The 13,411-nt window shown below is 43.1% G+C and overlaps 2 long non-coding RNA genes across 2 annotated transcripts; both read right to left on the bottom strand.

The window, feature by feature from the left end:
- Positions 1 to 6,924: 6,924 nt before the first annotated feature.
- On the bottom strand, positions 6,925 to 8,700 carry LOC123117783 (uncharacterized). Its single transcript, XR_006457515.1, has 3 exons — positions 8,565 to 8,700; positions 8,224 to 8,325; positions 6,925 to 7,052 (listed from the first exon to the last, which is right to left on the bottom strand). It is a non-coding gene; the product is annotated as an uncharacterized lncRNA (long non-coding RNA).
- A 1,060-nt stretch (positions 8,701 to 9,760) lies between these two features.
- Positions 9,761 to 10,539, bottom strand: LOC123117782 (uncharacterized). Its single transcript, XR_006457514.1, has 3 exons — positions 10,448 to 10,539; positions 9,883 to 10,021; positions 9,761 to 9,790 (listed from the first exon to the last, which is right to left on the bottom strand). It is a non-coding gene; the product is annotated as an uncharacterized lncRNA (long non-coding RNA).
- Positions 10,540 to 13,411: the final 2,872 nt, after the last annotated feature.

Below are 13,411 nucleotides of genomic sequence, written 5' to 3'. Positions count from 1 at the left end.
ATATGTGATGTATGAGATTGATCATGTTCTTGTAATAGGAATCACAACTTGCATGTCGATGAGTATGACAACCGGCAGGAGCCATAGGAGTTGTCTTAATTATTGTATGACATGCGTGTCATTGAATAATGCCATGTGATTACTTTACTTTATTGCTAAACCGTTAGCCATAGTAGTAGAAGTAATCGTTGGCGTGACAACTTCATGAAGACACGATGATGGAGATCATGATGATGGAGATCATGGTGTGATGCCGGTGACGATGATGATCATGGCGCCCCGAAGATGGAGATCAAAAGGAGCAAAATGATATTGGCCATATCATGTCACTATTTGATTGCATGTGATGTTTATCATGTTTTTGCATCTTATTTGCTTAGAACAACGGTAGTAAATAAGATGATCCCTCATAATAATTTCAAGAAAGTGTTCCCCCTAACTGTGCGCCATTGCGAAAGTTCGTTGTTTCGAAGCACCACGTGATGATCGGGTGTGATAGATTCTAACGTTCACATACAACGGGTGTAAGACAGATTTACACATGCAAAAATACTTAGGTTGACTTGACAAGCCTAGCATGTACAGACATGGCCTCGGAACACAAGAGACCGAAAGGTTGAACATGAGTCGTATAGAAGATACGATCAACATGAAGATGTTCACCGATGATGACTAGTCTGTCTCACGTGATGATCGGACACGGCCTAGTTGACTCGGATCATGGATCACTTAGATGACTAGAGGGTTGCTATCTAAGTGGGAGTTCATTAAATAATTTGATTAGATGAACTTAATTATCAAGAACTTAGTCTAAAACTTTTGCAATATGTCTTGTACATCAAATGGCCCATGCTAATGTTTCCCTCAACTTCAACGCATCCCTAGAGAAAACCAAGCTGAAAGACGATGGCAGCAACTGCGTGGACTGGGTCCGGAACTTGAGGATCATCCTCATAGCTGCCAAAAGAGCATATGTCCTAGATGCACTGTTGGGTACATCCCCTTTTCCAAAAAAGGTGAAGCACCCGTTTTCCCAGCAACTCAAGACGTTATGAACGCCTGGCAGTCGCGTAGTGATGATTACTCCCTGGTTCAGTGCGGCATGCTTTACAGCTTAGAACCGAGGCTCCAAAAGCGTTTTGAGCAACACGGAGCATATGAGATGTTCCAAGTGCTGAAAATGGTTTTCCAAGCTCATGCCCGGGTCGAGAGATATGAAGTCTTCGACAAGTTCTACAGTTGTAAGATGGAGGAGAATAGTTTTGTCAGCGAGCAAATACACAAAATGTCTGGGTTACACAACCGCTTGTCTCAGCTGGGAGTTAACCTCCCGGATGACGCGGTCATTGACAGAATCCTTCAGTCGCTCCCACCAAGCTACAAGAGCTTTGTGATGAACTACAATATCCAGGGGATGGTGAAAACTATTCCTGAGGTATTTTCAATACTGAAATCAGCGGATGTAGAAATCAAAAAGGAACATCAAGTGTTCATGGTCAATAAAACCACTAGTTTCAAGAAAGGCAAGGGTAAGAAGAACTTCAAGAAGGACGGCAAGGGAGTTGCCGCGCCCGGTAAGCCAGTTGCCGGGAAGAAGCCAATGCATGGACCCAAACCTGAGACTGAGTGCTTTTATTGCAAGGGAAGCGGACACTGGAAGCGGAACTGCCCCAAGTACTTAGCAGATAAGAAGGACGGCAACACCAAAGGTATATGTGATATACATGTTATCGATGTGTACCTTACCAGTACTCATAGTAGCTCCTGGGTATTTGATACCGGTGCGGTTGCTCATATTTGTAACTCAAAACAGGAGCTGCGGAATAAGAAGAGACTGGCGAAGGACGAGGTGAATATGCGCGTCGGGAATGGTTCCAAGGTCGATGTGATCGCCGTCGGCACGCTACCTCTACATTTACCTGCGGGATTAGTTTTAAACCTCAATAATTGTTATTTAGTGCCAGCTTTGAGCATGAACATTGTATCTGGATCTCGTTTAATACGAGATGGCTACTCATTTAAATCCGAGAATAATGGTTGTTCTATTTATATGAGAGATATGTTTTATGGTCATGCCCCGCTGGTCAATGGTTTATTCTTAATGAATATCGAACATGATGTTACACATATTCATAGTGTGAATACAAAAAGATGTAAGATTGATAATGATAGTCCCATATATCTGTGGCACTGCCGCCTTGGTCATATTGGTGTCAAACGCATGAAGAAGCTCCATACAGATGGACTTTTGGAGTCTCTTGATTTCAAATCATTTGACACGTGTGAACCATGCCTCATGGGTAAAATGACCAAGACTCCGTTCTCCGAAACAATGGAGCGAGCAACCAGCTTATTAGAAATCATACATACTGATGTGTACGGTCCAATGAGCGTTGAGGCTCGTGGAGGCTATCGTTATGTTCTCACCCTCACTAATGACTTGAGTAGATATGGGTATGTTTACTTGATGAAACACAAGTCTGAGACCTTTGAAAAGTTCAATGAATTTCACAATGAGGTAGAGAATCAACGTGACAGAAAAATAAAGTCCGTACGATCAGATCGTGGGGGAGAATATTTAAGTCATGAGTTTGGTACGCACTTAAGGAAATGTGGAATTGTTTCACAACTCATGCTGCATGGAACACCTCAGCGTAACGGTGTGTCCGAACATCATAATCGCACTCTATTGGATATGGTGCGGTCTATGATGTCTCTTACCGATTTACCGCTATCATTTTGGGAATACGCTTTGGAGATAGCTAGATTCACTTTAAATAGGGCACCATCTAAATCCGTTGAGACGACACCGTATGAATTATGGTTTGGAAAGAAACCTAAGCTGTCGTTTCTAAAAGTTTGGGGATGCGATGCTTATGTCAAGAAACTTCAACCTGAAAAGCTCGAACCCAAGTCGGAAAAATGTGTCTTCATAGGATACACTAAGGAAACCATTGGGTATAGCTTCTACCTTAGATCCGAAGGCAAGATCTTTGTTGCCAAGAACGGGTCCTTTCTGGAGAAAGAGTTTCTCTCGAAAGAAATAAGTGGGATGAAAGTAGAACTCGATGAAGTACTGCCTCTTGAACCGGAAAGTAGTGCAGCTCAGGAAGATGTTCCTGTGCTGCCCGCATTTCTCATATTAGATGGGAAATGATATAGAACTTTTGGACAGCATTAAGGCCAACTTGAATAAGTGTTTTTCAATGAAGGACCTTGGAGAAGCTGCTTACATATTAGTCATCAAGATCTATAGAGATAGATCAAGACGCCTCATATGTCTTTCACAAAGCACAGACCTTGATAAGATATTGAAGAAGTTCAATATAGATCAGTCCAAGAAGGGGTTCTTACCTGTGTTGCAAGGTGTCAAATTGAGCTCGGCTCAATGCCCGACCACGACAGAAGATAGAGAAAAGATGAGTGTCATACCCTATGCCTCGGCTATAGGGTCTATTATGTATGCCATGCTGTGTACCAGACCTGATGTAAACCTTGCCGTAAGTTTGGTAGGAAGGTACCAAAGTAATCCCGGCATGGAACACTGGACAGCGGTCAAGAATATCTTGAAGTATCTGAAAAGGACTAAGGATATGTTTCTCGTTTATGGAGGTGACGAAGAGCTCGTCGTAAAGGGTTACGTCGACGCTAGCTTCGACACAGATCTGGATGACTCTAAGTCACAAACCGGATACGTGTATATTTTGAATGGTGGGGCAGTAAGCTGGTGCAGTTGCAAGCAAAGCGTCGTGGAGGGATCTACATGTGAAGCGGAATACATGGCAGCCTCGGAGGCAGCACATGAAGCAATCTGGATGAAGGAGTTCATTACCGACCTAGCAGTTATTCCCAATGCGCCAGGGCCGATGACTCTCTTCTGTGACAACACTGGAGCCATTGCCCTTGCCAAGGAGCCCAGGTTTCACAAGAAGACCAGGCACATCAAGCTTCACTTCAACTCCATTCGTGAAAATGTTCAAGATGGAGACATAGATATTTGCAAAGTGCATACGGATCTGAATGTCGCAGATCTGTTGACTAAACCTCTTCCGCGAGCAAAACATGATCAACACCAGAACTCTATGGGTGCTCGATTCATCACAATGAAACTAGATTATTGACTCTAGTGCAAGTGGGAGACTGTTGGAAATATGCCCTAGAGGCAATAATAAAATGGTTATTATTATATTTCCTTGTTCATGATGATTGTCTATTGTTCATGCTATAATTGTGTTATCCGGAAATCATAATACATGTGTGAATACATAGACCACAACATGTCCCTAGTGAGCCTCTAGTTGACTAGCTCGTTGATCAATGGATGGTTATGGTTTCCTGACCATGGACATTGGATGTCATTGATAACGGGATCACATCATTGGGAGAATGATGTGATTGACAAGACCCAATCCTAAGCATAGCACAAGATCGTGTAGTTTGTATGCTAGAGCTTTTCTAATGTCAAGTATCATTTCCTTAGACCATGAGATCGTGTAACTCCCGGATACCGTAGGAATGCTTTGGGTGTACCAAACATCACAACGTAACTGGGTGGCTATAAAGGTATACTACAGGTATCTCCGAAAATGTCTGTTGGGTTGACACGGATCGAGACTGGGATTTGTCACTCTGTATGACGGAGAGGTATCTCTGGGCCCACTCGGTAATGCATCATCATAATGAGCTCAATGTGACAAAGTGGTTGGTCACGGGATCGTGCATTACGGTACGAGTAAAGTGACTTGCCGGTAACGAGATTGAACGAGGTATTGGGATACCGACGATCGAATCTCGGGCAAGTAACATACCGATTGACAAAGGGAATTGTATACTGGATTACTTGAATCCTCGACATCATGGTTCATTCGATGAGATCATCATAGAACATGTGGGAGCCAACATGGGTATCCAGATCCCGCTGTTGGTTATTGGCCGGAGAGTTATCTCGGTCATGTCTGCGTGATTCCCGAACCCGTAGGGTCTACACACTTAAGGTTCGATGACGCCAGGGTTATTAGGAAGACTTGTATGTGATTGCCGAATGTTGTACGGAATCCCAGATGAGATCCCGGACGTCACGAGGAGTTCCGAAATGGTCCGGAGGTGAAGATTTATATATGGGAAGTTGTCATACGGTCACCGAAAAAGTTCGGGGGCATATTGGTATTGTACCGGGGCCACCGGAGGGGTTCCGGGGATCCACCGGGAGGGGCCACCTCTCTCGGAGGGCCTCATGGGCCATAGAGGAAAGGGAACCAGCCCTTGGAGGGCTGGGCGCATGCCCCCCTTGGGCCCATGCGCCTAGGGTTGGGGGGTGGGAACCCTAGAGGGGGCGCCCCCTTGCTTGGGGGGCAAGCCCCCTCCCCTTGGCCGCCGCCCCTCCCCCCCTCTTGATATCATCTAGAGGGGGCCGGCCCCCTTCCCCTTCCCCTATAAATATAGGGGCCAGGGGAGGGCTGCACACCACATCCAAGGTATAGCCCCTCCCTTCCCCAACACCTCTCCTCCTCTGTTAAGAGCTTGGCGAAGCCCTGCCGGAGTACTGCCACTCCATCACCACCACGCCGTCGTGCTGATGCTGGAGCTCTCTTCCTCAACCTCTCCCTCCTTCTTGCTGGATCAAGGCGCGGGAGACGTCTCCGCTCCGTACGTGTGTTGAACATGGAGGTGTCGTCCATTCGGCGCTAGGATCATCGGTGATTTGGATCACGACAAGTACGACTCCATCAACCCCGTTCTCCTGAACGCTTCCGCTCGCGATCTACAAGGGTATGTAGATGCACTCCTCTCTCTCTCGTTGCTAGATGACTCCATAGATTGATCTTGGTGATACGTAGAAAATTTTAAATTTCTGTTACGATCCCCAACACCGCAATGCTACGACTAATAATTTACTCAGGCTACATAACTCGGGTTGCAATTTCTAAGTATTCTTTTCATACTCATTTGTGTCTATGTCATAATTGATGATTATGATGAAATTTCTTCTACATGTGTTCTGATATGTTTCTCATATACTGCGGTTGTGAGTGTGGGAGCGACACTGTTTTTCTTTCAGTAACTTGCTGGCATAAATGATGTCGTGTACTACTCTACGTCCATGTTCCACAGTATAGGACTTGCATCTAATGTTGCAGCGAGTGCTCTTGTTCGGTGATGCCGATGTTTTTGGTTAGTAAAGTGTTTGAAAAGTGTATTTTGGCAGCAATTTCCAATGCCTTTTCTGAGATGTATATATACTTCTCATAGGCACCATGATTGCATCTCCACTGATGGTCAAGCAAGGAAGGAAGAGCCTTCTCATAACAAGATTATCTGGAATGGTACTGCCTTTTCTACAGTAAATTGTGTGCTTGTGTTTCTTGATGTGGCATGACTTAGGAATTAATGTTTTTTTTTCTGTTTTGAAGGCGCATCGATGTTACTCTTGTCATTGTCCTTCACCTGGAAGGCTTTAGCACCTTATTATGGCACTCTTGCTGTTGTTGGCACTGTCCTGTAAGTGGTTTACATTAACCTAATATGGTGTTCTCCTGGTTTTTCATTATCACTAATTTTAGCTCATAACTAACTTCAAATCTTGATAGTAATTTTATGAGTGTGGTGTGAGCACACAACACCCACAAACCAATTTCAGTAATCTCCGTAAACCACTTAAGTACGGTGCGAGCACCCCACTTTAATATCTGACCCGCCTAAAATATATAACCAATGTTTACTCCATCACACAATCCTTGTGCTCCAGCTTCTAATCTTCAAATCATACATCAGATGTAGCATCATCTACGACATGGGTGTTCCTTTAGTAGTTGTAAACATCTAGATGCCAATACCTACAGGAAGTTAAGCTAGGGATTAGAAATCTAAGTTCAGTCGCAGCCCACAGGGCCTGGGGGACGGGGAAAGTTTTCGACTGTACCTGGTGTGTTGGCGATATTTAAAGGCTCACACAATCATCATTCTTTTTAAATGGTTTCCCTGGTTCTTATCAAGGGCAGGTCCTAGCGCGGTAATCACCTGTGGCATGGTCATTCCTCCAGAAACAATTATTTCTGTAGAGAGATAATAGTAGAAACTTAAGATTAGAAATTCAGGTGATATAGTAAGAGTGCTATTAAAAAGACCATCAAACTTAGCAACTGCAAAAAGGAGGCATTACCAAAATAAGCTTATGCTAGATTGAGATGTTACAAAAAAACAGCGAACAAGAGGATAAGATGATATCTGAGTGATTTCTGGTAGAGAACCTAACAACAACAACATATAGTATTCGCAAGTGTTCATAGGATTTAGCAGTTAAATGAATCGCTCTAAAAGACATCACATTACCAGGCAAATGTGTAAAGGCCCCATAACCTTGAAGTATCTCTAGCTGGCCTTTTCAGGGCTTGCACAACAAATTTATGTACGAGAGACTGATTTAAACCACCTTATATATAGACTATAGGATAATCCTGATAAGCTAACTATTAAGATAAGCCTAGCCAGGCTACATTAGACTTAATTCTTTGGGTGAACCTTTACACTCTTGAGATTTAAGTGTTTAGTTGTCACAAATTACAACTAAAGGATAACACTTTCTTGAAAGTGAACTATTTCAAGAATGAGGTAACACAGAAAAAGAGCACACACAAGTATGGTATGAATCTTTATGTAGCTAATAATGAAAATTATAAATCAAAATTCTTGAAAGCATATAAATGAGTAAATTATCCAGAATGAAGCACTCAAATGTTGTTGATGCCATGAATCCATCTGTAGAAAGCGTTGTGCATAAACAAGTACCTGAAGAATCATGCTCGATGTTATAAGCCCAAATGCGTATTCACCAGCATGAGGATGGCTAATTATTGCCACTTCTTTAAATGCTGATGTATTTTGATATGTCAAATGAATAAAACACATTATAAGAATTTTTTTCTGGTTGGACAGAAGAATATTCCATCATTTTATTCTCTCTAGTTATGTAGTCGTGCATGATACATTATGTGTCATAATGAATCGGTCCCGACTGTAAATTATTCTCTTATGAGCAGAATATGGCTTAAAGAATTAGACAAGTGCAAAAAGCTACAAACAGCAGTACGTCACACATGCAACCTTTTTATGTTATAAGCAACAAAAATTGTTATATCATATATCTCCAGTGGCAAAATATTATGCAACGGTTAACACAAAATTAGCATGGTAAAGTATATACATTTACGGAGAAGAGACCAATACCTGAGATGCATTAGGAATCATCAATCAAGCTGTTGGCATGGAAAATAAAACCATAGATGTATTAATCTTCTGACTGGAGGTGGAATCAGCCAAGCTTCCCACCTTGACATAAGAGGTGAGTTTCACTATCAAAATATATCAATGCACAACCATAAATCATTGCACTAAAAGCTCGTAACATCAGATTTTTGTTCAAGCAATCACAATTCGATCATATGAACCATGCACTTGTAATCATCATTCAGGAGGTAGAATATCAAATCGAAAGAAAAACGGAAGAAGGATTCCAGGAATTGCGATGCCTTAGAAGGAAGGCAGTAGTATGAGGAAGAGGACCTCACCTTAATGTCGAAGGCAGCAAGGCATCAAAACCAGAATGTAGAACATAGGATTGAAGAAAACTTGGTTAGACCATTTGACTGCGTCCCTCTCAGATCTGAGTCCTGTAAACCATCTCGCTATCCGCCCCCACTGCATCCCTCTTAGATCCGAGTGCTGTAAAAACACTAAACTCCAACTAAGAGGGAGAACATGAGCTAAGTGCAAACACAACAAAAAACAGAAGAAAATAATGTTTGAGAAGATTGGAAAAGATAGATAATGTTTTATCTCGGATGTCAACCACAAGGGTAAGCCTGTATTATTTAGACATATCAACATGGCATCAGTTCAGATCACCCGTCTGCTTGTATGATTTTCATGGAGAAAGACTTTAAACAAAAAATCATCAACAAAGAACAAATCAAGTTAAAACATTATCAACTCATCAAGAGGCCAAAACAGAGACCAGATAGCAAAAAAAAGATAGCTGAAAAAAAACGAATAACCAAATCATAAGTTGTTGCGACAGATCCCTCAGAGTGATAACATAGATCTCATCAATGTATGAATCAGTCCACTGCTTTTTAACATCACAAATATTCAGCGGGATCCGCGAACGACAATCTCCAATCCATAGGAAAGAAAAAGCAAACAGAAACTATGTGCAGCATCCTCAGCTCACGTCCGCAGTTATTTGACGTTGAGAATTTCACAAAAAATGGATGAGTTGCCAGACAATGTTTTCTAGGCAAATGCATCTCCATCAGACCACAACGATGTTTGCTGCTCATATTTTCATCCAGGACACCAAAAGAGACACACAACCAAATAATAGTAGAACAAAAGTGAAGGAAGAGGATCAAGGAACAAATAGAATACCAAATCGGTACACCAGGAACAACAAAAGATCAAATCGGTAGCCCTCGGGGATTATGAGAAAAAATGGCATGGAGAACACCAAAACCTACAATCTGGAGTTCTAGACATGAGGATACATGCAAATTCGCATTAGGTGCATGTTACACGGTCGACTCGATTACTTGTAGAGTCAAATCTTAGCGTTTAGCGTCGTTTTGCAAATTAGCATTGTCATACTAACTTTCATAGCCCGCCTTCAAATTCTTACTAATATAGCCACTTTAAAATTCTTCAAAGCAATTATTTTCTCAGTCTGGTTATAGAGCCTGATATTGACCTTTTCTACACTGTGGCAGCCCTCGTCACTTCCATAGCATGAGCACTTAGCCTGAAGAAAACATCAAGAATCAAAGTACAGTGAGTGAAAAAACAAAGCACAACGACAACACTAATAATTTTAGCATGAAAAGAAGCATCAACCAGATGAACTGCAGCTCCCATGCAAAGCAAGGCTTCTTTAGGATTTTCCCTGAGAGCATAAGAGGTTGACACCACCGCATAAGTTCTTAAGCTGCTGGAAATCAATCAGAAGGAAGAAGACAACACCATCATCTTCAACCTGTGAATGTAGTCATAAGTGAATTTCCTAGAACAGAATATCCCTCCATGTCTAATGACAAAAGCACACTATGAAGTGATGTGTTTAAATCATTTCTATATTATTAGAAATCTATTGTGCAACTATATGATGCTATGATTTCATTTTTCAATTGGAACATTGCATCGTCCTTCGGGTAGCTACAGCAGCAGCATATATATTGGAGTATAACTGTATAACTAATCTTATGATACTAACAAAGCGGACTGCAAAAGCATCTGACTTATTCACAAAACTACAAGCTCCTTTTGATTCATTTTTAGCTAACAAATCATCAATATGGCTTTAATTATTCAGGCAAAAATGGAATAGATATCTTAAGAACAAATAATAATAATTTCCAAAAATGCATATTTTGAGCATAACGATTATGTGTTACTTATTCACCTTGGCCGCCATGGCTTCCTGCTCCAAGCCCGTGCAGACCCATATCCTCCATGGTTTGTTGTTCCAAAACTGGGCAGCCCCTTATTCATGAGGGAAGAAAGGAGAAACGACGAACACACACACATACATAGAGACGGGAGAAGAGAAAGGACAGAGACGTGATACCCTAACGAAGTTGGAGGAGGCGAGGATCATACTACACACCGGTTACCTTCCCAGTTCGTGCCAATCTTGCTAAGGGGCACCGGCCTACTGCAGGCCAACACCCATGATCGTCCACCACGGACGACGCGCACCTGAAGATGACCAAGGGTCGTCGCTCGCGGCACCGCTCCTGTCTTGACGGCCGCTGCCACCTGTCTAGGGCACCGCACTGCACGCCGCGCTCGCCTGCACTGGCCGTCAACCCGCATCGCTGGAGCCGATGCTAGCAATGGGTCTCCTCTTCTTCCAGATCCCGGCCGGCAACTGAGACGGGTAGAGCTCCTCCCCACGTCTTCCTCACGGGATGGGCTCTTCTCCTCCCGCAGCTTCCTCTCTCGCTGGCATAGTGGGCTGGAGTATATGAGGATGCGGTGGTGGTGCAGCTAGCCGGTGGCGCGCGGTGCGGGAGGCCGTGGGAAGGAGGGAGGAGGCGCTGCCAGATGGGGAGGAAGGCAGGTGGGGAGAAAGGAGGAGGCGCCCTCCGGGTGGAGGAGAGGTGGTGTCGAGGGAGTGGAAGGAATCGATGAGGGCGTGATCTGTTTTGACCGCTCGATCTAGGGCTTTTTCACCGGGAGCGTCATTGGTCACGAACCCAGTCGACGAGCCCTTCGTTGCAATGTGGACCAATGATTATATGGGTCCACTGGCAACCACCCAGCGAAGCAGCGTGAGGTGTAACAAAATCTAGCAGTGAATAGTAAAAATCAATGGTGAAAAACGAGCGAGCGAGCTGATCGAGTGGCCAGCAATCACTCGCACGCGAAGTCCTCCAGAACGGCGGGTACTCTAGGAGGCTTTATATGTTAGATGTAGTAAACTCTAGGTAATGTGGATGAACTTTGTGCTTGTGGACTTTCTGTACCTGTGATTGTGCTTATGTCCTTGTGAACTTGTTTTTGTGACTTTGTGATATACGTTGAGAATGGTTTGAATATAATGTTTCAGTGTGTGGGATGTCATGAAATATGATTGCTATATATGTTTTATTGCATGGGCAAATTGCAAAACTAAAAACAAAACGCTGACATATGTTAGGGTTGAGAATGGTCTCTTGTGCTGATATTATATAATTTTTTATGCTTTATAAACACACTAGTTATGATTGTGCTCTACCTACAGACGCATCTGGTGACAAAAGACTGGCAAAGATGGCGCTACGTTGTTGTTAAAGATTGCACGAATGTTTGATCTATGGAGTGGATACATCAGTATAAGCTTCGGTGTTATCCTTGTTATAGGATTGTTAGTTGCTTCTGCACTGAATTTGGGCTCTCTCGGGAGATCATATGCGGTTTTTCATCGTGTTGCAGCAGCAAATAAGGAAAATAGCACCTGCCATGTAGTGCTAGTTCGGTTCACAAGGCCAACAGCATAGAGAAGCATCATCATCTCTTGGGCCAGTGTAAGCGACCTGACAAAGGGGCAAGCAACAAAACCATGGCAGGGGAAGGAGGGACCAGCTGGCCCAGAACGGAGAAGAGACTCAACCATAAGTTCTCTAGGGAGCAGTGGGTCTCGTCCATGTTCGAGCCCAAGAATATGGTGTGTTCGGGGAGAGGTACTTAGCAGCAGTGGCAGTAGGTGAGGGGTCTCCAGAGGATCAGAAGCGAACCGGGTGGCGGCTGTGTGCGTGTGTATCTGGCTATCATTTTCCTCCTCTTGCCGTGTAACTCCATTGCTACAATCCTTCCTGGATTGAGAGTAATACTATAGTAGGTCTTATCACAAACAAACTAGTAGCTCTCTGTACATGAGTGATTCTGTTTAGAATATTTTAAAACTAGAATACAGCTATAGTTCATTAGTAAAATGATACAACGAAAAAAATATAATCATGTTGGATTTTGGAAAAACTTCAGACCATGGATCATTATCCTGTGTTCTTAACTGCACAGCAGTGGCCACAGTGAGACGATATATGTCATACACATATCAGGACTTACACAGCCACAAGTCCAGAACCAAAGTACCTCCGCCCCAATAATGTAAGAAACGTCTTACATTATGGGACAGGGAATACATTTTAGTGCCACTAGTAGAAAAACACCTAATAGTCCCTGTTCGTAAGGGCCTTTAGTCCCGGTTCATGAACCGGGACTAATGGGCCGTTACTAATACCTCCACCCATTAGTCCCGGTTCAAACAAGAACCGGGACTAATGTGCCTCCACGTGGCTCTGTGCGCCGAGTCCAGTCAGGGGGCCTTTGGTCCCGGTTGGTGGAACCAACCGGGACCATGTTTTTTTCCGGAAAGTGGCTGCTTTAGGGGTTTTGGGGGTTATTTTTCGGTTGTTATATTAGCTAGCTAATAGAGAGAAGTGTCCTCTCTTATATCTTCGTCCTTGGTTTACCAACGCTGCTGCTATATATGTTCGTTTTACCCGCTGATATAATAACTCATGCATGCTCGCATACATCAGCATATATAATAACAAGTACTCGTCCTACTAATCATGCATCATCATACAACTTCTACTCGTTATTAATAATAAGTCATACGATCATCATCCTCATAGTCATCGAACCCAACCCTACATAATTATTCTTAACACATGATCATCAGTATCAGGTAGGACCTAAACACCCTTAAGGTAAAATAGCATAAAACAATATAGACCCGGACTCTCTATTATGAAGAATGGCGATCATCCTGTCTCCAATTTTTGCCCTTCGCTGAATGTTGCTTCCAAGAAGCTCCTTACGACTGTCCATACATTTTTTCCATTCTTTGATTGTCATGTCTCCACTTCTTTTAGAAACC

Source organism: Triticum aestivum, chromosome 5B, assembly GCF_018294505.1.
Source record: "Triticum aestivum cultivar Chinese Spring chromosome 5B, IWGSC CS RefSeq v2.1, whole genome shotgun sequence".
Classification (NCBI taxonomy): Eukaryota; Viridiplantae; Streptophyta; class Magnoliopsida; order Poales; family Poaceae; genus Triticum; species Triticum aestivum.
This window is presented reverse-complemented; position numbering and strand designations above follow the sequence as displayed.